A 23,128-nucleotide genomic window follows, 5' to 3' on the forward strand; every position below is an offset into this window, starting at 1 on the left:
CATATCCAGTTAGGTAGTAAAGTAACTTATCTTACCTTTGATAACATTTATTTGTTATATATTTGTTTTTTTTTTTATAACTTTTTCTAATCTATGTGCACAGTAATACAAACCCAAAATTTAATTTAACTTGGAAATACTATTTAAAATACACGTGCGTACACTGCACAAGCACCCTTATTATTATCATAATAATAATAGTAATAATAATAAAAACCTGGTGTAGATGACATTGACTGGCGCCACCAACTAGTTGTGAAGGGTCAGGGAGGGTGGAAAGACCGAGGTGGGAGAGTACTAACTAAATCTCCACTGGAAGTGTGCAGTTCAAGTCTGGTACCTTGGGGATGCATTTTGTCACCCAAATCCCAGGAAACACCAATGGCCGATGCCAACGAGAAATCAGTGACAACGGCTGTTGCGATAACATGCAATCATCTGCACAAGTGATCAAGAGGTGGAGAACACTGGAAATCTGGGGAGACTTGTTGTCACTTGGTCTCCAGGGAACACCACAGGTTACTGCCAGTGAGCGATCACTGATGATGGCCTATGAGACAACTAATACGCTACACATTTTGATGAAAAACATGGGGGGGGGGAATGGACATAGCAGAAGAGAAACCAAAACTTTAATTATAATTTCTGTATTTAAAGTAATAGTTATTTAAATATTTTAACATATAATCTTGTGGGCAAAACCCAGCTTCCCAATAAGGGGCACTCTGGACAGGAACAAAAATAATCTCAGTCATGAAAGATTTCTCTTCCACCGACCGAGGACAGAAAAGGTAAAGTGTAGCATCAAAACAGATACTACACTGTGATCTTGTTCCGAAGGCCAAAAAATAATAATTGTTTGTTCCCTAAATTCGCAATTCAGTTTTATCAGTATTAAATTGTATATTGCTTTAAAATTACTTAATTTTACATAGATAATGTTTATATTTTATATTGAATAAAGTTCAGTTTCAGTATTAATCGAACTGTGTTCCTTTTTCTTTTTAAAAATGTTTTGCTCTTTTTCAAATGGCCCTCATATAGTACTGAAAGTTTGACAAATCTTACCTACATTGTATGCAGACATTTTTCAGTTAACAGGCCTTCTTCTTACTCTCGGTGGCCGCGTTCTAGATGGCTTAAAAAATCTTGCCATGGTTTACTTCAAATTGGAAGTATCTTTATGTTAGGGTCACTGATAAATCCATGCACAGAGAGACCGGAGATACCCGAGGGCTATGTCTAATAGGTATTCAAGCCCTCTCCTCTTCTATCAGTCATGTTGATCGTCAATACGTTATTTATATCCGTACTCTACTAGACTCGTGGCAATCTATTATTAATCCAGATATTCATTTGAGAAGCTTATCGTCAGAGAATACTCTTCTATTAATGAATCGGCCATTAATATTTTGTAGTGCGTATTATTCTTTTAAAGTGGTATTATCGTTCTCCTGGGTTACCCCTTATGGCACAATGGCTAGAATTCAAATATCGTAAATCATTACAATTTCAAACCTCAGTATTTCGGCCTTATGTCAGACATTGCTAAATTGGTGCATTCTTGTATTATTCAGATTACGTTTCTCATCGTGGAGGTTAGTCTCACAACCTTTCGGTCGATGAAATCTTCGACCTTCTGCAGGTGGTTCTTATAAGAAAATTTGGACGCGATTTTGAACGGAATCATTTAGTTTATCCATGGGGATAAGTTGTCTTCGTTCCGCCAGATATGAGCAGTTATAAGTCTTAAGTAACTTGTAATTGTGATGATGTTCATCCATCGCTTGAGAAGATGACCGTGGTCATGCAATTTTTTTGTGGGTTCAGAGATGGTTTGTTAGACCGATTCAAGCTCTAATATATTTCCCACCTGTTGAGCACCTGTGAGGTGTCTCTGTAGCAGAGGTACTGACTACTTTGTCTGTTCTAATGGCACGTTTTCTCTCGCGTTCTTCATTGCGTGCGGATTTAACAATTGTAGCCCCCTTGTGGTTGCGAAACGCCAGGAACATCTGTCTTGGATTAGAGTACAAACTGAACTGTTTCAGGGAGTCTTTCAAACTGTTCTTGAACCTTTTTCGCCATCTTCCTGCGGTTCTTTCTCTTTCTGTTTTGGATGTCTGAATTCTGATATGCGGTATATATGATCTATCCAACAAATCTGGCACTGCTGTAACATTGTCTGTACTGATGGGAGGTTTGACAAGGCTAAAACCTTTGTGTCTGGTATCTTGTCTTGCCACTTGATTTTCAATAGTCTCCGGAGGCAGGTCATGTGAAAATGGTTCATTTTCTTGGCATGTCTAGCATATACGCTTTAAGTTTCACAAGTATACATGAGGATGGCAAAAATCACAGCTCTGTACACATTAAGTTTTTTTCTGCAGCCGTGAATCGAAGCCGTCCAAAAGTAGTTTCAGCTTTGGTTCAACTGCAGTCGATTTCATTGTCTATGTGTACTGTCCTTGACAGGGTACTGCCCACTAAGTGTACTTTTCCACAGTTTTCAGGTTGGTTCCATGAATTGAGATCTTGGGCTCAACATACACAATTGTATTCTTAGTATCGCCCGCACTTAGGATTGAACCTTCAACCTCACTGTCACGTAGAACTCTTATCCATTGTTGTTACCTACAGGCGATGGTGAGTGTCGTATCGAGTAGACCATTAATACTTAATAATGAATTCTATACTTACTAAGCGATTTATGACCTTGTGTCAGACTATGTTTCTAAATTTTTTAGATAAGGGTTAGTAATTTGTATTATTTAGAGTATTCGGACTATTGTTTTCATTTTCAGTGTTATTCTCAAAATATATTCTGCCAATATAACCTCTAATCGGCACAATATATTTCTGCTAACATAATCTCCGACCTTCTTCAGATGTTTCTTGTCGAACTTGGGAATCTTTACAGAAGTTTGAACGGAGCCCTTTCTTTTTAATCCACGGAAGTAGGCATCTTCTCGTTCCGTCAGCCATGACCGAATAGAACTCTCAAATAGTTCGCAATTCTGTTCGTACTATCACCTGCATTGAGAACTGAACCTTCAACTTCCAGAATAGTATTGCTTAGAACTGGATTTTACTCAGTACTTTATCCGTTACGCCAAGGGTTCTGTTCGAAACATATTATGCTCGTACATATTTCTGAGTTCTACAAGAAAAAAAGTTACCGAGTTTGATAAATTACACCTAAAGAAGGTCGGAGATTACATCGGCCGAAACGTTGTAAGAATACCACTCCAGATGAGAATAGGGGGCCGAATAATCCAAATAATACAAGATTGTCTAATTACGTGCCTCTTGTTATCTCTGAAAGGTTAATGGTAAGCTTGCTAGATTGTCATTATAGCATGATGAGTTCGATCCTCACACGGTGACCCACATGTTTAATCTTGTTCAATTGTGTGGTTTTTTTTTTTTTAGTGTCAATATTTCAATTTGGTATATTAAAACGATTATCATTCGATAATAGGAAACCGTTGCTGTGCTGAAGAGAGCTCGGCTCTCATTGGGTGGAACACTGGAACACAGCTAAGTCCTGTCCTACTTTAAGCCGAGTATCTTTTGTGAATACAAGCAGGGTCTTTAAAAAATAAAGCTCGTGACAATACCGAATCAGTTATATGCGAAAGTTTGCGTAATATTTTACCTGTTTTACCGACTGGCCTTTTTTCTTCTTCTTCTTTTTAAATATGAACACTAGTAGAACATATCGGATGTACGTCTCGCTTGGTTTCACATCTTAACCTGTTTTTTGTTTTTGTTTTGCCGAGAGGGAGATGGGAAAAGCAGGAAGGCGCCAGCGTAATGCAAGTAGTGGGATGGACGGACGGAAGTCTTCTCTGAAGAAAGGACCGTGTCTTATTGTGCCGTCCGTCGCTACAGATTGCGTATCGTACTGTACGATGTGGTGAAGCCTTGAAGCTCTAAGCAAGATAAAACCACAGAATATTCTGGAAAAATCGCATAAAAAAATAAAAATATAGGACGAAACATATGAAGCTGTTGTTTGTGAGTTTCTCCGATACCAGGGTTCATTAGTTTCATTAAAACTGCTACGTTTTATGGAATAAATAACTGATTTCTGTGTCGAGTTTTAAAAGGGGGGGGGGATAATAATCAAAGAGCTTTATAAGATTTTTTTTTTTTTTTTTTTGTAATTTATTTTCCCCGGGCTACATTTTTCGATAGCAACACATCCGTGAGAAGCGACGGACTGATCTGCGACATGCAATGTCAGTTCATTCCTAACCTTTCCGATTGCAAGGATTTTCCGCGTCTTTACCAACAGACACACCTGGATTTTCAATTGTTCCTCATCCAAAACATGATCCAAATTACCTACTAGTAGGTAAGTAAATATTTTTTGATATTTAAAAGTTATGCTTCAAGAACGCATCTATGGTAACATGAAACACGTTGCTACATGTAATGAATGAAGATCCAAGGGATTTCAGTTCTTCTAGCGTCATTTCCGAGTATTGATGAAGAATCTCCAGTCAGTTCTAGAAATTGCTTAAGCTGTTTAACATTCGAAAGCACCTTTTCCTCTTTTATTTTGTTTTCGAGAAAATTTTTTGTCTACTTAATATTTTAGGAGCAAATAAATCAACAAAAACTATATATATATATATATATATATATATATATATATATATATATATATATATATATATATATATATAATACTTGTTTATTGTTATATAAACATGCTCACATCCCGCTGCTACAAATAGCCACTTGTTTCAATCAAACAACAGATATCATCAGGCAGCGACTTGACTATTCAAAAGTTCTATTATATAACAATAAACAAGTATTATCAGCTGTTTTTATTGAGCACTATCTAACAACCTCGTTGAATTCATTAGTCCATTACTTTTGAATAAAAAACCCGAGTATATATATATATATATATATATATATATATATATATATATATATATTAACCTAACCCCCCCTGGTTTCGAGACTGTCTCGGTATTCTCCGTTAATAATCGGGAAGACGTATATCTGTTAACCAATTGGAATTCTTGCGCGCGCGCGCGCGCGCGCGTGTGTGTGTGTGTGTGTGTGTGTGTGTGTGTGTGTGTACGTGTATGTGTGAAAACAGAAATATATTTTAGTGATGGAACGATTCCAATATGTTTCCCAATTCCGATAAAATTACCGATTTCGTTTTAAATTTCCGATTCCGATATAGTTACAGATTCCGGTTCTTTTTTAATCTTTAAATATTTAGCCATAGAGTTGTATTTTTTAGCGGGGAGGGGTAAGTAAGATTACCGTCAATAACTATGTAATATGTGCATATATTTTCGGAAACGTAAAAATCCACTCGTGAGTGAGTGTGCGGGTGGGGATCCTTTAATTTTTAGTAATATTGGTAGTTCAAAAATAAATATTATTTCAGCATTAGTTCCAGTAATGAAAAATGAAGTTGTAAACAAAGACAAACATGAAACAATTAAAAGAATCGTTTTTGGTATCGGAAAATAAGCACAGACTTTTCTGATTCCGATACCCCCCTCCAAAATTCTGATTTTTTCCGATTCTCAATTCCGATTAATCGTCCCAGCACTAGTATTTTTGAAACCAATCGGTAAATAAGATTAAGCAATGCAACAACGTAGAATTTGTTGAGATTCAATTGAATAATGTCAAAACCAATGATTAAAAAAATAATTAAGAGAGTATTTCCAGGAATTAATAGCTAAAATATTTAATTTTGTAAAAAAAAAAAAAAAAAAAAAAAATACTGGTTAAGTAGAAAAAAAAGAATGGCTAAAAAGGAATTGCAAACAAATACTAAATAAAAATACCAAAACAATGTCAGTTTATTCGGAATACTATTCTAATATTGTTATTCTATTGCTAATATTCTTACGTTTCGGCTAATGTAACCTCCGGCCTTCTTCATATACATCTTTTCACCTTATGTCGAATTCAGGAATTCATACAGAATTTCAAAGTTAACTCTTTATTTAATCAAAGAGGGTATATTGTTCTCGTTCCGTCAGCTACAACTGTTCACATGGCGCCACGGATAAAAACGTGAGTACAATCAGTTTTAAATAACAGTCTCTTGGTTGTTAACGGTTCAATCTGCAATGCAGGCTACGCTAATTAAGGATAAAATTAAAAAAATATTTATTTATGGCTGACAGAATGAGAACAATCTACCTCCGTGAATAAAATAAAGGGTTCAGTTTGAAATACCGTACTAAGTTCGAGATACAGATTCTAAGTTCGAAAACGCCCACCCTAAGAAAGTCGGGGGTTACATACACCGAAACATTGTGAGAATAACATTCAATATGAGAATAGTAGTCCGAATAATCCAAATAATAAAACTTTACTTGTGTTAGACATTTTTATATGATAGTACTCATTCGGCTAGTATTTATTATTATTATTATTATTATTATTATTATTATTATTATTATTATTATTATTTAGAATTAGTCACACACGCCATCATCAAAGAATACTCCTGGAATCTGAGTGACAACAAGTTTTTCCACGTTTTTAGTATTCACCACGTCTTTCAATAACATTTGCAAATTAGTTTGCGTTATCGCAATAGCCGTTTACCATTGATTTCTCGTTGTCAGCGAGTATTGGTCTTCACTAGAATTTGGGTGGCAATAAGCCTCCCCAAATTCCCAGGTCTCTGCGCACTCATCCCGTGGAGATCTGGTAAAAAAAAAAAAAAATAATAATAATAATAATAATAATAATTATTATTATTATTATTATTATTATTATTATTATTATTATTATTAGTAGTAGTAGTAGTAGTAGTAGTAGTAGTAGTTAGAAGGAGTTCTCACACAAATTATCATCATAGAATTTTATTTACTTAAAAATGTATCTAACATTTTATGCTTTTTTTGATACGGAGCAAACTTTCGAAGTAGTTGTCTATTGTAAAAGAGTTAAAGAATAGCAATTGATTGAAAAGTAGTAATTGATTGTTTAATTCTTCATAGTGTATTGTTAAATTATGTCATGTGTTTGTACGAAAGTTTCTCACTTTTTTTAGACCGTCTTTTACAACATCACTGAACTCTGCGAGATCATTTAAGCTGAACTGATTAGATAGTACAGGACAGACAAAAGCAATGCTACATTAGCAGACAGGTCGCTTTTGTTGTTTCATCTGGTCCTAGCAGCTTTTGATCGGCCCATTCCTGTTCACGCGCAGTTAAGTATTCTCCATTGAATTCAGAGTGTTTCTAAACTAGGACGGAGGGCTTAAGAAGGTATGGGGGGGGGCGTTCCATGCAACTAAAAGGGAAACCATTATCAATTCCTCTGCTCCGCAACTACAGTCTGGTCTCTTCCTGAGATATTGGGGGATAGAACATGGTTGAAAAAGTCTCTTTTGACTTTGGTCATTGGGCTGTAAGTTCCCGTCCATAAAGAAGATGGCGTTTATCATTGGCAACTTCCCTTTTCACGGTTCACTGTTTAATGCCTACGTTTAAAGTTTTACTTTCTCCGCGCAAACAGAACGTTAAAAATTCACAATAAATAATGTAAACGTTATGCAAGGTTCGCTATAAATAACTATATAACTTTATTTCAATGTAATAATGGTAACATAAAAAAAAAGTATGAAACTGCAACACAGAAAAAATATGATGTTTATAAAAACATTTATTAAAGTTCCGTGTGCTCTCCGTGGAGCACAACATACCTTGCTAAGCTTTACAGAAATGAGCGACATATTTTAGCACTCAGCTCCAACGGTACTTCAGAAATAGCAGCTCGGATTTCTTCCTTAAGTTCAATGACGCTATATTTTTTCCAACGCCATCATCGCCTTTTGTTTTTAAAAATAAAAAAAGAAACCCAACAAATTTGAAGGAATGATTTATATATATATATATATATATATATATATATATATATATATATATATGATGATTGCAACGTCTTGTCAGACGAATGCCACTCCCTCAGACACTTAAAAGTCAATGATCCCCAAAATGACTTTCATCGCCAAAGGACCATTTTAATAGACAAATGCCTGAGGGAGTATCTATACACAAATGATGTTACAGAGTCTTAGCTTTGTACGACAGCTAAGTCTCTCTCTCAGTCCAAAATGTTGAGATCCAACAACAAGCAAGAGCAAGATAGCCAGCAACAAGTTAAACTGCAGACCAGCTGAATGCGGGTACTGGTCTCCCGCTTCATGGTTTTTTAAATCAGAAATTTGTTTCTCCTAGAAAGGTTTCCTTCAGCACGGCTTACGGGAGCCCTCTCCACCTCAATATATATATATATATATATATATATATATATATATATATATACCAGCAAAAGTACCCGTCATTGACTGGGTTCAAAAACAGCCTACAGAAAATGGACTCTGATTTATGAAAGTATGATAGGTTATGAAAAGGAAGGGCTGTAAAGAGATGGCTTCGAATTTGGGGGTATCAAAACCAAAGCAAAATATGATGAAAGTAAAAATAAAATAGATAAACCCCATAATTTATTATACCATACCTATTCACACTGAAACACTTATCACAATATTCTGTGGATCTATATTAAAAAATCCTTGTTAATTTTTGTGACATATTTCCATTCTATGGAGGTCAGGTGTGAACGAACACCCCATAATTTTATTATACCATATTTCTTCAAACTGAAACATAATTATCAAAGTATACTTACGCAGATAGATATGAAAAGTCTTTATTAAAGTTTGTGCCTATTTCCATTCTATGGAGGGCAGGCACGAACGCAGACCCCACAATTTTATTATACTATCCCTATTTAAGTTAAAACATACTTATCAAAGTATTATTATGTACATCTATATCAAAAACACTTGTAAACGTTTTTTTTTTTTTTAATTTTTAAATTTTTTATTTCTTATACTTTGTGGACCAGGCGCAAAATCAAATAAAAAAAGGTAATTTAAGAAATTGGTTTTTGCATCGTAAAATAGGCTCAAGTTAGCTCCGATTTTTCCGATTCCGATACCCCAAAAAGTTCCGATTTTTCCGATTCCTGATTCCGATTCCGAGTAATCGTCCCAACACTAATAATAATATCAACCAAACTATTGTTTGTATATAAAAATAAGCAATTAACTTCTACTTTTAGTCAACTGTTTTTTTTTTTACTTATTTATTATTATTTTTTTTAATAGACAACTATTTAGGAAGTTTCATTCGTATCAAAATCTTGAGTGTATAGTTATTCTTGCAATAGAAGAATGACTCAAAAAAGAATTGCAAAAGAAAAAGCTATCGTAAAGAAAAGAAAATAATCCGAATTTCGGATATTAAATGTTGTCACAAGCAAAAATTGGCAGCATCAATGCAGTACGAGAAGCCTTTTTGTGCAAAGAATGGTGATATTAATCCATTCAGGAGCAACAAAGCGTAGTCCCCTTCTCGTTTGAAGGCGAAATTATTTTATACAGCGATATTGGTACCTGATTGATTCATTCTTATTAGCCCTGGCTATAAATACAATCGTCCAAATCTTTGTGATCATGCCCTGGCAGCATGGCAAAAGATAAATAATTACAACACAAAACGAAGGTTTTAAACATTTAAAAACTAAAGTTTTAACATACTACCTTTGCTTTTTAAGTAATTACAATTTTTACCCCCTATCCTCGAGTCGATTTTGGCCTTGATAAGCGGCTATTTAGTGATAGGACGATTCCGATACAATTGCCGATTCTGGTTCTGATTCTAAAATCGCCTAACATGTAGAATTTTTTTGTTTGGGAGAGAATTAATTTAGCAGAGAGCCCTTATTTAATTTTAAATGTAGATATAATTGTAACATAGAGCAGACACGCGTGAGCAAATGCACACGAAATGACGTCACCGGTAGGCGAAAATAAAGACTCTAAAATGATCATGTTAGAGACGTGAAAAACGTTCGAGAGTACGTTAGAGGCATGAATAACGTCCAAGAAGACAATGTGAGAGAATGAGAAAATGAATGACGTTGTGCAACAAAACAAGCGAGTTGAAGTTCTTTTCTATTCTTTGTCTGCTTTGCGACTGAGGCATACAACGTGTTAGTTCCCGGACAGCGTTGCGTCATGGAAAACTAAATTTTAATCAAACAGAAAAAAAATTTAAAAGAATCTTCTTTGAAATCAGAAATTAGGCTAAAATTCTAATACCGATTCCGATACCCCTGCACCAAATTTCTTTTTTTTTTTCTGATTAATCGTCCCAACACTAGTGCACATATAGAAAAATGTTTCTGATGGGTATTCATTGTCCTGTCTTCGCATGTATCAGTCCAGTCCTAAGATGTTGAGCTGACCCTACTGTTTGCATCTAGCACACCAGTTAGGGTCGCTGATGTGTCCTCCTTATCATCGAGTTGTTTTTGGCCTTGATAAGTTGTGATTTATTAAAAAAATGTTTGCTTTATATAAAAATTGATCACAGTCAACCAGACAAACACACGCCGGTTAAAACTTGATCTCTTTTGCGTCGTAATGGTGATCTAATACCGGGGAATGCACAGTGTGTGTGTGTGTGTGTGTGTGTGTGTGTGTGTGTGTGTGTGTGTGTGTGTGTGTGTGTGTGTGTGTGTGTCAGTTGGTATACATGTCATGAAATCGCATCGATACGATCATGTCATCGGATCAGATATCAGTAAAGGAATTTATAAAAAAAAAACCTCCTGAAATCAGGAACTTGAATACCACTCGCACTCCCGCCAAGGCAAACCACTCTGCTTGCTTTGTTGTTTAGTTTCACAGTATACTTACACTTTTCTGGCCATTTAACACCGATTCATATGCACCAAAAATTGATTTTATTATCTTTTTCTTTTCTCTTTGCAAAACTCAATCATGTTCTGCAAAGTCTAAAACAAAAACAACAATTTTCTAATAGAAAACAACCACATCAACACGACCAATTAAGTTTCTGAAAATATAAATTTGAAGCTTAAAACTTTTGTCAAAATTACCAGATTGATATGTGGTAGAACAAAACAACCAAACCAAACACCATAAATAAATATTTGAAAATATAAAGAAATTGAAGCGTAAAAACTTTTATCAAAATGACTCGATTTGGTATTAAATAACTCAAACAGGGCCATAGAACAAAACAAGCAAACCAAACTTTATAAATAAATATTTGAATATATAAAGAGCTTGAAGCATAAGGACTTTTACCAAAATTACAGGGTTTAATATTAAATAACCCGAAAAGGATTGATATACCACAAATAAATAAATAAATAAATAAACACTGAACCCAGTTCTTTTGGTTAATGCATTTATAATCCAAGTTCTCAGTGCAATTCTGTTCCGTCTGCCTGCTTCCCTCCGGACTACAATTTGGATGTCTTCAAGTCCAATGTTAACAAATTCCTAATGAACCGCCCCCTTAAGTAAACACTTCAGCAAATCTCCTCACTAACTTAATGTACTTGCAATAACCCTTATCCCTGAGTGGCTTCCGGGCCTTGATAAGTGGTGATCACTGTGTAAAAAAAAAAAAAAAAAAAAAATTCGCATCTGAAACAAATTTGTGTACCATTTCAGGCCTTTTCTTGGAGAAGAAGAGTAGCGTGGTCCCAACATTCTTCTATTAAGTATTCTTTTTAAATTACCCAAACACCATCTCATCTTTGCCTCTTTAGATAGAAGTTAAACGTTGTGGTGACTGCAATGATTCCAGCTAAGACTAAGATAGACAAATAGAATAGACAAAGATCCCCACTTTCTCCACACTTGTATCTAATTATGTATAAAGTTTCAACTGTAGTTTATATATTTTTTTGCAAATGAATAATACAAAGTGTAGTACCTGTTCTGCTACAAGTTTCACCTTTCCTGTTTTTGTAAATATCAGTAGAAGATAGGTGAAGCTCTCTTTAGCGTTTGTTGGCAATCACTTAGAGATGGTTCATTGATAAAACAAAACACTGATATGCATCACCTCCAAAGAGTGACGCCAGGAATGGTATCAGGACTATAAAAAAACTTGCTTCAATTAAAGAAATATCTTCTAAAAATACTTTGAATTTTGAAAGTAATTACTTTTGTTTTCAAGAGTTCCATTATATCACATTTGTTTAACATTGTCTTACCTCAAACAAGGCATGTTGCCACTTGGACGTAGAAGGCTACTATTTGGAATCGTGTCAAATAGAGGACTGTGGGTAGTTAAGATGCGAGATGTCTGTTCACATTACATTTAAACTTCTGCAATTTAGTACAGTCAGGAAAGCAGGAGACAGGGAGGGAATTCCAAAGTCTAGCAGGCGAAGGGAAAAAACTATTAGAGTATAAGCCTTTCCGGCATCGAGAGTGGTGAGTTTTGCTGTTTAAAGGGTTAGTCAGGAGTATTACGTCGAGGAGGCACGAGTTCATCAGAGTACATTCCATTAAAGTACTTGTAACACTTGCACAGGGATGCAACATTGCAGCAATGGGACAGAGGTTGGAGCTTGCTTGATAATCCAGGACATATTAGATTTGAGACTCTTTTTTGAACCCTGTCTAAGAGTGAGAGACTAATGGTAGATGCACCAGCAATATTCCATGCATGGGTGAACAGTGGCTTTATAAAGATATAGGATGCTCTCTGGTGATAGTGAGAGCTCACCTTGTTTGTGGCAGCCTTTGCAATGTCTTCAATGTATTTGTTCCAATTCATGTTGCCTGTGAATGTTAAGCAGAGGAATTTGAAGAATGATCTTCCAGTTAGGGTGTTATTTGTCATGACAATCGGTGGTTGAGAAAAGTTTTTGTAGTTGTCAAAAGAAAGAAGCTTAGTCTTAGTAGCATAGTCTTATATATTGAAGCTCATGCCACGTGTAAATTGTTCAAATTGAAGTCATTGGTTGTTCTAGAATCGTAAGCGTGTGTTAGTCATAGAACGATTCCAATATTTTTCACGATTCTGATAAAATTATTGATTGTGATTCTAAAATCGCTTAAAACGTAGACTTTCATTGTTTTGGGTAAGACCGATTTAACAGAGTTTTCATCTACTTTTAAATGTATGCATAATGGAAAATTAAGTTTTAAACAAACAAAAAATAATAAAACATTTGTTTTCTTGGAATTGGAAATTTTGGCTATATTTTTTCAATTCCGATACCGATACCGATACCCCTCAAAATTTCATATTTTTATGATTCCTGATTCTGATTAATCGTCCCAACACTAGTTTCTAGTAGATATGCATTGTCTTGTGTTCTCATATATCAGCTCAGTTCTAGGATAATGAACTGTTTGCATCTAGCATAGTAATATATAATTCTCCCGTTTGAAATCAGAAATGAGGTTCCAATTTTTCTGATACCGATTTCAATATCCCCCAAGAGTTTCGATTTTTCAGATTCCCGATTCCGATTAATTGTCCCAACACTAGTATATATGTATACATATGCGAATATATGGGGGTGGCTAGACGTCACATCTTTAATATGTTACCTAGCATCTTCTCTCCTCTTGTGATGAGAAGCATTAGATCTCGAAATACCATGGTATAAAGAGTTTTACATCGTACACCCTAATAGATGTAACATTCATATTTTATAAATGAATGAATTTATATACATTAGTATATATTTTTATATTGTTTTTTTTTTTATTTCTTCATATTCTATACATATGCGAATATATGTGTGTGTGTGTGTGTGTGTGTGTGTGCATATATTTATACATATATATATATGTACACCCACACGCACGCACGCACACACACACACACACACACACACACACACACACACACACACACACACACATATATTCCTCACGTTAATTTCCCCAAAAACACTTTTCATTTCTGTGATTTGTTGGCACTGATTGATTCATAAATCGAAATCCAATATTTAAAATTTTTTAGCATAGTTTCTTACCTAACTGCCCAGTACTTTTCCATTGTCGGAATTTTATGCTGCTTATCTCCCAAGAAAAATGCAGTAATGAAAAGAAAGAAAGTACAGAGAAAGAAAGGGACAGGGTAAAACATTACGAGTGGTGAACGAAATAAGGTATCGTGGCTAGTTGGTATTTCATGTCCAACTCGTTGACTACAAATGGAGATACGAAAACATGACAAGTACTTTCTATCTATAATAGTTTATACCCGCTCCTTCAATTTTTTTAGAAGAGGAGTCGCCATTTATCAAAGCTCTAAGGCTACTCGAGGATAAGGCTTAATGGGTGCCAGGTGGTCAATGAGCCAACTGTAGTTGTGGAAATTGGGTAGAATTTGATTAAGAGGACAGCTCAACAAGAACTTGTTTACATCGAACTTGAAGACGACCATGTTATTGTCAGCTGGAAAGCAGCCCCGTAGCATAGAAGTACATCGTACCGCAAGAGAACAGTTCTAGGAAAGAAATTTTGTTCAAGGAATTTGTGTTTAGTCTTAAGCAGAGATAAAAGGCAGGGGATATTGTTGACAATGGTTGTAGATAAACGAGTGTTTGTTGTGAATGCGTCATAGATTGAAGCTCAGTTGAGCACTTGCCATGAAAATAAAAATAAGGCAGAGATAGACTCTTAACATCTCTTCTTTGGAAAAGATGTAAAGAGTGAAAAAGAATATCAACTACAAGGATGGAATACTGTTGCCACATCTGGACAGGAGCTGCTAGAAAGGACCTGTCCTGCCTTGATAGGGTTCAAAATAGACTTCGTGGCCTCGTGGGAGATCTCCTTTTCTCTTCCCTGCAACCTCTATCTCACAGAAGAGATGTTGCGAGTTTTTCTCTGCTTTATTGTTATTTTCATGGAAAGTGTTAGACTGAGCTTCAATCTATGGTTCTCCCTCGCCAAACTTTCACAAGAAACACTCGTCTAGCTGAAAACACTATCAATAATTCTCCCCACTCTTTATCTGTGCCTAACCCTAAACATAGATTCCATGATCAAAGCTTCTTTCTTAGAACTGCACGCCTGTGGAATTTTCTTCCGTTTTCCTGCTTTCCAGCTGTCTATAATATGGTTGTCTTCAAGTCCAACGTAAACAAGTTTCTGATGAGCCGTTCCACTTAAGTTAACAGTTTTACCGAACTTCCATTACTATCGATTACTATATTGCCCTTTTGACTACTCTACACTCTTGAACTCTTATCCTTGAGTCGTCTATCGGCCTTGATAAGTGGTGACGCCTATGTAAAAAAAAAAAGGGTTTCGAAGCCGGTTTTAAACCATGCCAAGATAGGGAAGAGTGCTCTGAACAGATCATCCTCAGATATGGCAACAGTACGCAAGCAATATGCTATGAGCGTTGGACATGCCTATCGACGACTATTTTTATAAACCTATAAGAGAGAAAGGATTGATGATTGAGAGGACATTTCCAAGTATTTCGGAGCTGAAAATCTTGTGAAGTAGACCTTCATATCAAACGCTATCAAAAATCTTTGATATGTTCAGAGTTATTGCTCTAGAAACGAAGCCCCATCAATAGATTCACTGATTCTGTGTGATAATACAGTCAGCACATCAGTTGTAGATCTCGCAGGACGGACACCATATTGCTTGTCGTTGAGTAGGCAGTTTTTGCTGAGGTGATTAATGACTTGTCTATTCATCACAAATTCGAACAACTTACCATGCACAGAAGATTGATTGGTCTGTACTGAGATGCAAAAGACCGATACCCATTGTTTTTAAATACTAGGCTGACTAACGAAGTTTTCAAAGGGGTTGGGAAGAATTTCTCCTTTAGGAAGCGTTGAATAGGTTTACAAGAATTAGAACTACTTCCGGTTGCATCATTTTGAGCACCATTATCGGAATGTTGTCAGGTCCGAATGCTTTGCTGGAATCAAGATTTTTGACAAGTTTAGCAACATCTCGAACAGAAATATGGATGTCGGTCAGGTTATTTTCTGTCTTGGAAGGAAGGTCGGGTTTGAAGAAAAGTTCTTAGCAAAGAGTTTGGTTTTGTCGAATACTGACGAATCAGTTCAGCCCTATTGATGATAGTTGAGATGGAAGAGCACGCATCTGTTCAGGGCCTTGTTTGTTATTCGTCAAAACTTATGGAAACCAAACATCTGCTCATCTAATTTACACTTGATGAACTAACCATGTAACTCGCGTTTTTTCTGTCTATTCCTTTTTTGTCAATCAAACATATGCTTATATTTAGGTACGGATAGACAATCTCTCTAAATACCATAACTTTCAATCTCTATCTACTATCTATCTACTATTCTATAAAAGGAACTGTGTCTGTGTGTTTGTGAGTTCGTTGCCTATGGACTCCTAAACGGCTGAATCGATTTTTATGAAATTTAACACGAAGGTATTTTATGTACCTGGAAGTGTTCTTAGATATATTTTGTATCAAATTGTCTTTTATAAGTATTGATAACCGATAATCGAAATAACCGAATGAAAGAAGGAATAAGCGACTTGGACCGAAGTTAGCATCTTACGCAGCCTGACATCATAAGTGCATTTGAGAAGTTTTATTATCGCACAAGCCAAAAAGCTCGACGTATAAATGCAACAGTATGTTCTTTGATATGACAGGGGCGCGTCCGAAATGAGTGTCTCTGTTTAGAGCTCAATTGGAGTATGATATTTGACTTTTCTCATTTTAAACATTCATTCAAGCCATTATATATACAAACTCATTTTATAAAACCAATAGTAGGTTCTCTACAGTGCAATGTAGACTACAATGTATTGTGAAATAAGTCATAGCGACAGGCATGTGAGCTTCCTCCCGGTGCACCGGGATGGGTCCTCAACTAGAGCAGGCAACCAATCGATTTGATTGAAAAAATGAGCGATTTCACCGATTACGATGACAATAAAAATATGGCAGTATGGAACATTTCTTGACCATCATTCAATCTCGATCAACGTCAGGTCATCATGCTAGTGTAGTTATAATGTGGATATTTAACTAGATAGATATATACATTAGCAATAACGAGAAAACAATATACTAATTTTAATGAAGCAACAAAGTTCGGCGAATCTCGGAACTGGCCGATTCTGCTGGTCATCACTAGGGCTATGACAACAGAATATTCTTATCATTGTTTTGATTCTTGAGTATATATCCGAAACTGCTAGACAGTTACTCAATCGAGAACGACATCACTCTATATAAAAACACATAAGATATTAACTGATATATACTCGAGAGTCAAAATAGCGAAAAGAATATTCTCTTGTCATAGTCCTAGTCATCACTTACCAAACACGTGCAGTGAATATACGCAAATATTTGTAAAATCTGCTTCCCGTAGAAATGAAGAAACACCTACTGATAACATTCCGAGAGAGAATATTACAAAGGACAATACAAAATTGTACATTTATCATAAACAATTATAACCGATGTCGTCCTGTGTAAAACACAATCATTCCCTTTGTAGAAGGATACTTATTGACACCGACTCAACTCAAGTCACTGAAAAAGAATGGTTATACATATCTAGAATAGCAGTGTGGACCATTGACAGTGTTTACTATTAATATTACCCTCGGGGTTTATACACGATATACTGTTGCTTGTCTAGATATATACATAATTAACGACATCTGCAACATCTATTATCTAAACCTCACCTGCCTGTTTAAATGTATGTATGTATGTATGTATGTATGTATGTATATCTGCCTAAATCTTTCGACAGATGCGACGGATTTTCACAAGATCGGTATCGTTTTGAAGCTCGACCCTTCGGACGACAAATATCGAAAAATTGGCTAAAAACATTCATTCCTTCAGCCTCAACTGGACACTTTTCTACAGGGAGTGGTCGCTTTTTTTCGCCTAAATTTTCAAAAGTCATCCCCTCTTTTCGATTGACTAGCCTCAATTTAAACCCTCGCCGATGGATGCAACGGCAAATACGTCACTTTTTTCACGTTCTTTTCTTCCTTCGCGGCACGGGTTCGAATCTGCCTGCCTACTACCACTTTTCTTTTCTTTTTTTTGTTTTTTGCTCAACACACACCTCCAAACACCCGGGCAACGCCGGACACCCAGGCTAGTTCTCTATGAATTTAATGAACATGACAAATCTTCTCTCTTTCTCGCTTCCGTAACAGGAGTTCATTCCTGTCTAGAATTCAACTTAATCAAAAAAACAAAAAAATACGGAAAAATCTTTTTGATGTACGTACTTCTCACAGAGCGAAAATGACACATTAAAAAAAAACATAAATTGATCAAGTAGTTTTTGTTTTTATAAATAGAAAAACAAAATTATTTTTTTTTTAGGATTTTTAGCGCAGCAATTGTAAGCTTGATTTTAAGATATAGGTAGTTACAATTGTGTTGTTTTCCTTCATTTCATTTATTAAATATGGCGGATTAAGACACATCGTTTTCGCTTTCTCATAAAATTTTGATTTTTCCTTCGTTTAAAAAAAATCTACTTGATCAGTTTACGTTATTTTTGGGATTCACCTATAAGTTTTTTGGGGTTTTTTTTTTTTACAGAGGAGTCACTACTTATCAAGACCCGGAGGCCACTCGAGGATAAGAGTAAATGTGTGTACGGTAATCATTGGGACAATAGCGTAGTAATCGTTAGTAGTGGAAGTTTGTTATAATTTGATTAGTTAAGGGGGTGGTTTAGCAAGAACTTATTTACATTGGACTTCAAGACGATAATATTGTAGTCAGCTGGAAAGCAGATCACTTGCTAGTTTATATAAGAACTAGAAGAATATCCACCGGGGTAGTTGAGTGACTGAAAATGAACATACTATGGAAGCGCCCTGGGGGAGGGGTAAGGTATTTTTAATACCGAAAAAAAAAGTCAGATTGCCGAATATTTTGAAGCAATCATACCGATGGCAACCTATCTAATAGGACAATGACATTCTGCATCCACTCTGGTGCCTTGTAGCGTCTGGTGGGCAATACAGTTCGAAGCTGGACCGGGTGCAGGACTGGGTGGGTGATAAGGAGGCCTAGGTTTGTCCAGTTACCAGGGTCCCCCATTCGGCGTTGCAGACAAAGTCCAATGGAAAGGCAAGCCAATACGGTCGGAGCCAGCACAGCTGCAGGGGTTGCTGGAATGGTGTTACAGTTCTTCACCATCCGTCTATCTGGACTCCAAACCGAATTTTTTGTCGGGGTTTACTCCTTTTAGCCTTTGCATTTCCTAGAGCATCCATAAGGGAGTTGAAAATTTGAAAATATTTCTAATTTTGATGAAAATAGCGGTTATCCTCATTGTACTTATGGTTGTATCGAAATAAAAGTAACCATAAACACACTACAATGATGAAAAGTAAAAAGTAGATTGATCTTAAACTCTCGTTTGGAAGCCTGACAATTATAAAAATGAGTAAATTTGTGACGTGGTTCTTGACTATAGTGGGACCATTTTGTCCGATGATAACGCCATTGTGTATAGTCAAGACCCACGCCAACAATAAATTGGGTATAAAAGTACTGTTTTAGCAAAGGATGACAATGAAAGATATTAATAGACGGAGAGCATAATAAAATGGAAATAAACGAAACATTGAGTGAATGGAAGGGTCACCAGTTAGCAATTGCTAACTAAAACATAAAATAAGTTCTGCAGGAAAAGAATTGAGAATTTTTTTTATAATATTACAATTCTTTAAGAATAAAAGTTATTTTCAATTAATAAATGTTCATAGTGCAAACATGCGTTTGGTAAAGAAGTTCAGTTAGTAGTCAAAAGTCAATATGTTCGAATTGAAATTACATTTGTATGTAAGTAATATGCGTATGTGAGTATATGGCAGCGTAGCATTGTGTATGTGTGTGCGTGGATTTACCTTGTTCTTGTTAGTGCTTGTGTAGTTGTGAATAGCAATTCGTTTCTGTTCTTCTGACTGTGGCTAGTGTATAAGAATGTGTTCGCGAGATGAAGAAGCTGGTAATTGAATCATTGAGTCGTTTTTCACTGTGTTTTCTCGGCCAAAGATACAGGGGTTGTAGAGAATACGTTCTTAGTATCCTGTTTGATATGGCGGCTGATGAAGTTTGTTCTTTTTTTTACCGTTTATTTACTCGTTTTTAAAATTGTTTCTAAGTTCGTGTTTGCTTATTATTTTGACATAGACTTGTTAAATTTCGGGTTTTGAAACGATTTTTATTAGGCAAAAATGCTTTCAGTTGACATATTTCTATAAAAACTTACCTGCTTTTGGGGAGTGAAAAGGAAAGTGAATTCGATCGAAACGTGGAAAGAAAGAGTGTAGCAATTAGTGCTTTGGATACCTTTTCTTCGCGATGGCCAACTGAATAATTTTCCAAAGTGGCATTATTTTTTGTACTAGAAAAGAATCGCGATGGCAAAATCTTCCTTTAACAATATGAAGCGCATATTCATAAAAGGAAACATAAAACTGAGCACAAAAGTCAGAATCTTGTTGACAAATACATGATCAATTCTCTTCTACGGGTACGAATGTTGGACACTAACAAAGGTTACTCAAAATAGTTTGGAAACAGCGGAGATATGGTTTATAAGGAGAATTCTAAGAGTCTCATAAACAGAAAGAAAGACAAATAAAAAGTCATGCGTAAGGCAGAGTACAACAGATTATTTCTAAATACCATCCATGCCAGAAAATTGAAGTTATGGGAGGTAACGGTGGTTAGTGGTTAACGACACGGACTGACGACCTGGATGTGCCAAGTTCGAATCCAGTTCGTTCTACAAAAAAAAAAAAAAAAAAAAAAAAATCACATTCACTTAAGATGTTGGCAACCTTCACGTGGTCCCTTCCGTAACCCTCAATGGCTTTCTGGAAAGAATTCTGACTACAAAAATATCGAGGAAACCAATGCCAACTATAAAATCTTCGGATTCATATGATATGATAGTTGAAGTTCTTCAGACACATAATGCGGACAGACCGGATGAAAAAATATTTGATGCTAAAAAAAAAAAATCGTCCGCAAGAAAAGCAGAGGAAGACAGAAAACAAGTACAGGGACGTTCTCAACAAGATCACGAAATACACAACCACGGACCCCATTAGAAGGGCCGAATGCAGAAGAGACTGGAGAGTTATGATCATCAATGTCTTCGAAAGAAGACCGTGTCAGTTTCAATGTTAGTAAATGTATTCAGCTATATTATTCCTACCTAAAGTAAAATTGCTGTAGATACGTTGGTATATGTAACTAACGTGATTAGTCATTTCGTTTGGACTATATTAATTCTTACACATTTTAACCTTGTGTCTTCTGCTTATAACTCCAGTGATCTATTTCTTTTATATCTCAATTTGTTGTTTATTTTCGAACAGAGATTACGAATTGGTTACATAGCCCAGTTTTTCGGACGTAGATGTGTAAAATATTGAGCGAAAACACTATTATTTGAGAATAATAGGAAAATGAGGTTCGGTCGGCGGGGTGGGGGGACAACTTAGCGTAGTCAGATGTCAGATCGACCTCTTGTAAGTTAGAAACGAATGTGCCGTTTTATGGCTCTAAATGAGAATGAGAATGAGAATGAGAGAGAGAGAGAGAGAGAGAGAGAGAAAGAGAGAGAGAGGTGTAATCAGTTCGATATTAGTAGAAGGCGTGATCATGAATGAACCTCGTAATGATTTTTACCCATAGAATTATCTAAAAAATAATCTCTATTAAAACAATTTCGAATGCAGAGGGGAATGTGAAAACAGATCTGATACACGAAGAAGACTACCCGTTACCTGTTGACGACAGTTAACATAAGTGTTATGTTCTCATCGGTGAGCGATTAAGTAGCACACGTCATGTTCTCGTCAACGAGAGCTCGCACACGCGTTATGTTCTTATGCAGGAACAAAAAATAAAGTCTTTTTATACATACGTGCACGTCTTTCTATTTCTTTAATCGTCGCTGCTTTTCGTCATCGTCTTCGTCGCCGCATGTGTGGCTGTGATCGTCTCATTTGTTTAGTTAGGTGCAAAAAATCATCATACAGAAAAACACAAAGAGGATTTTATTGACTTTTCTTCAAAGTTTTATAGGAGAGAATTTACTGAGAGAGAGAGAGAGAGAGAGAGAGAGAGAGAGAGAGAGAGAGAGAGAGAGAGAGAGAGAGAGAGCAAACGTATCTTAATTATTATTCACGAGGTACCTTCAATAAGTTTCCAGACCTTTTTCGTTCGGGCACTTTTATTCCTAGTACACACATGCAACTCTAGTCCTCTTTGAAGTAATCTCCTCCGGCTGCAATGCACTTTTTGTATCGTCCCAACAACTTATGGAAGGCACTATGAAAATCTTCTTGCGTGAGCGTGTCCATAACCATTGTCACGGCCTATTTCATCTCCTCAATTGTCTCATAACGATAGCCTCTAAGGTTTTCCTTAAGCTTAGAGAATAACCAAAAGTCACAGGGAGCAAGGTTTGGACTATAGGGAGGGTGAGGAACTGTCTTGATGTCCATCTTGGTCAAATAGTCAGTGATTGACTCTGAGCACAATTGGGACAAACTTTGCACCAATCTTCCGCATCTTCAGTTCCTCGTGAATAATTGTGTGTACAATTCTTACACTGACATAAAACTGTGCACTTATTGTCTCTATAGACATACGACTGTATATATCCATGAAATTTTTTATTTGGCCAATTAACTCTTGTGCTCTGACTTCTTTACTCCTCCCACAACTCTCACCATCCCTCACATACTCCCTGCCTTCCTTGAATCTCTTATGCCACTCAAAATCTGATGCTTGATTTATGCAAGATGGTTCAAAAGAAGTCTGAAGCATTCCGTGCGTTTCTGTAGCATTTTTTCCTAAGTTTAAAACAGAATTTTATGCATATCCTTCTTCAAAAGTGTCCTCACGTTCAGATTACATTTTTGAAATTCATCAGTTGTGACAATCAGGCTTTAGTAGAGTGTATTCCAATTTCCGCTATAGCTGCTCAGTTGAAGCTGAATCATAAAAAAATGGTCAGTCATCTCATGAGATGTATAGCAATACCATACTGAATTTTCAATAGTCTACGACAATTTTAAATGCCTGTACAAAAAGAGTCTGGAAACTTCATATTTATTTATTTATTTATTTATTTATATCGCACTTCTTAGTTTACTATCTTACTCTTAAAAAAATAGGCGACGCACGGATAGAGATTCGAGGTAGCGTTTAACTTAGATTATTTCTACATTGTCGAA

The 23,128-nt window shown here is 35.9% G+C and overlaps 1 protein-coding gene across 1 annotated transcript in view; it reads left to right on the forward strand.

The window, feature by feature from the left end:
- The first annotated feature begins 4,222 nt into the window (after window positions 1-4,222).
- The window catches only part of LOC145296779 (kelch-like ECH-associated protein 1), a 201,154-nt gene continuing 182,248 nt past the window's right edge, over window positions 4,223-23,128 (forward strand). The window contains exon 1 of the mRNA XM_080142839.1: window positions 4,223-4,360. The gene's annotated coding sequence lies outside the window, so the exon portion shown is untranslated. The remainder of the gene's footprint in view (window positions 4,361-23,128) is intronic.

This window comes from Euprymna scolopes, chromosome 17, assembly GCF_053919585.1.
Source record: "Euprymna scolopes isolate OS-2025 chromosome 17, ASM5391958v1, whole genome shotgun sequence".
Lineage (NCBI taxonomy): Eukaryota > Metazoa > Mollusca > Cephalopoda > Sepiida > Sepiolidae > Euprymna > Euprymna scolopes.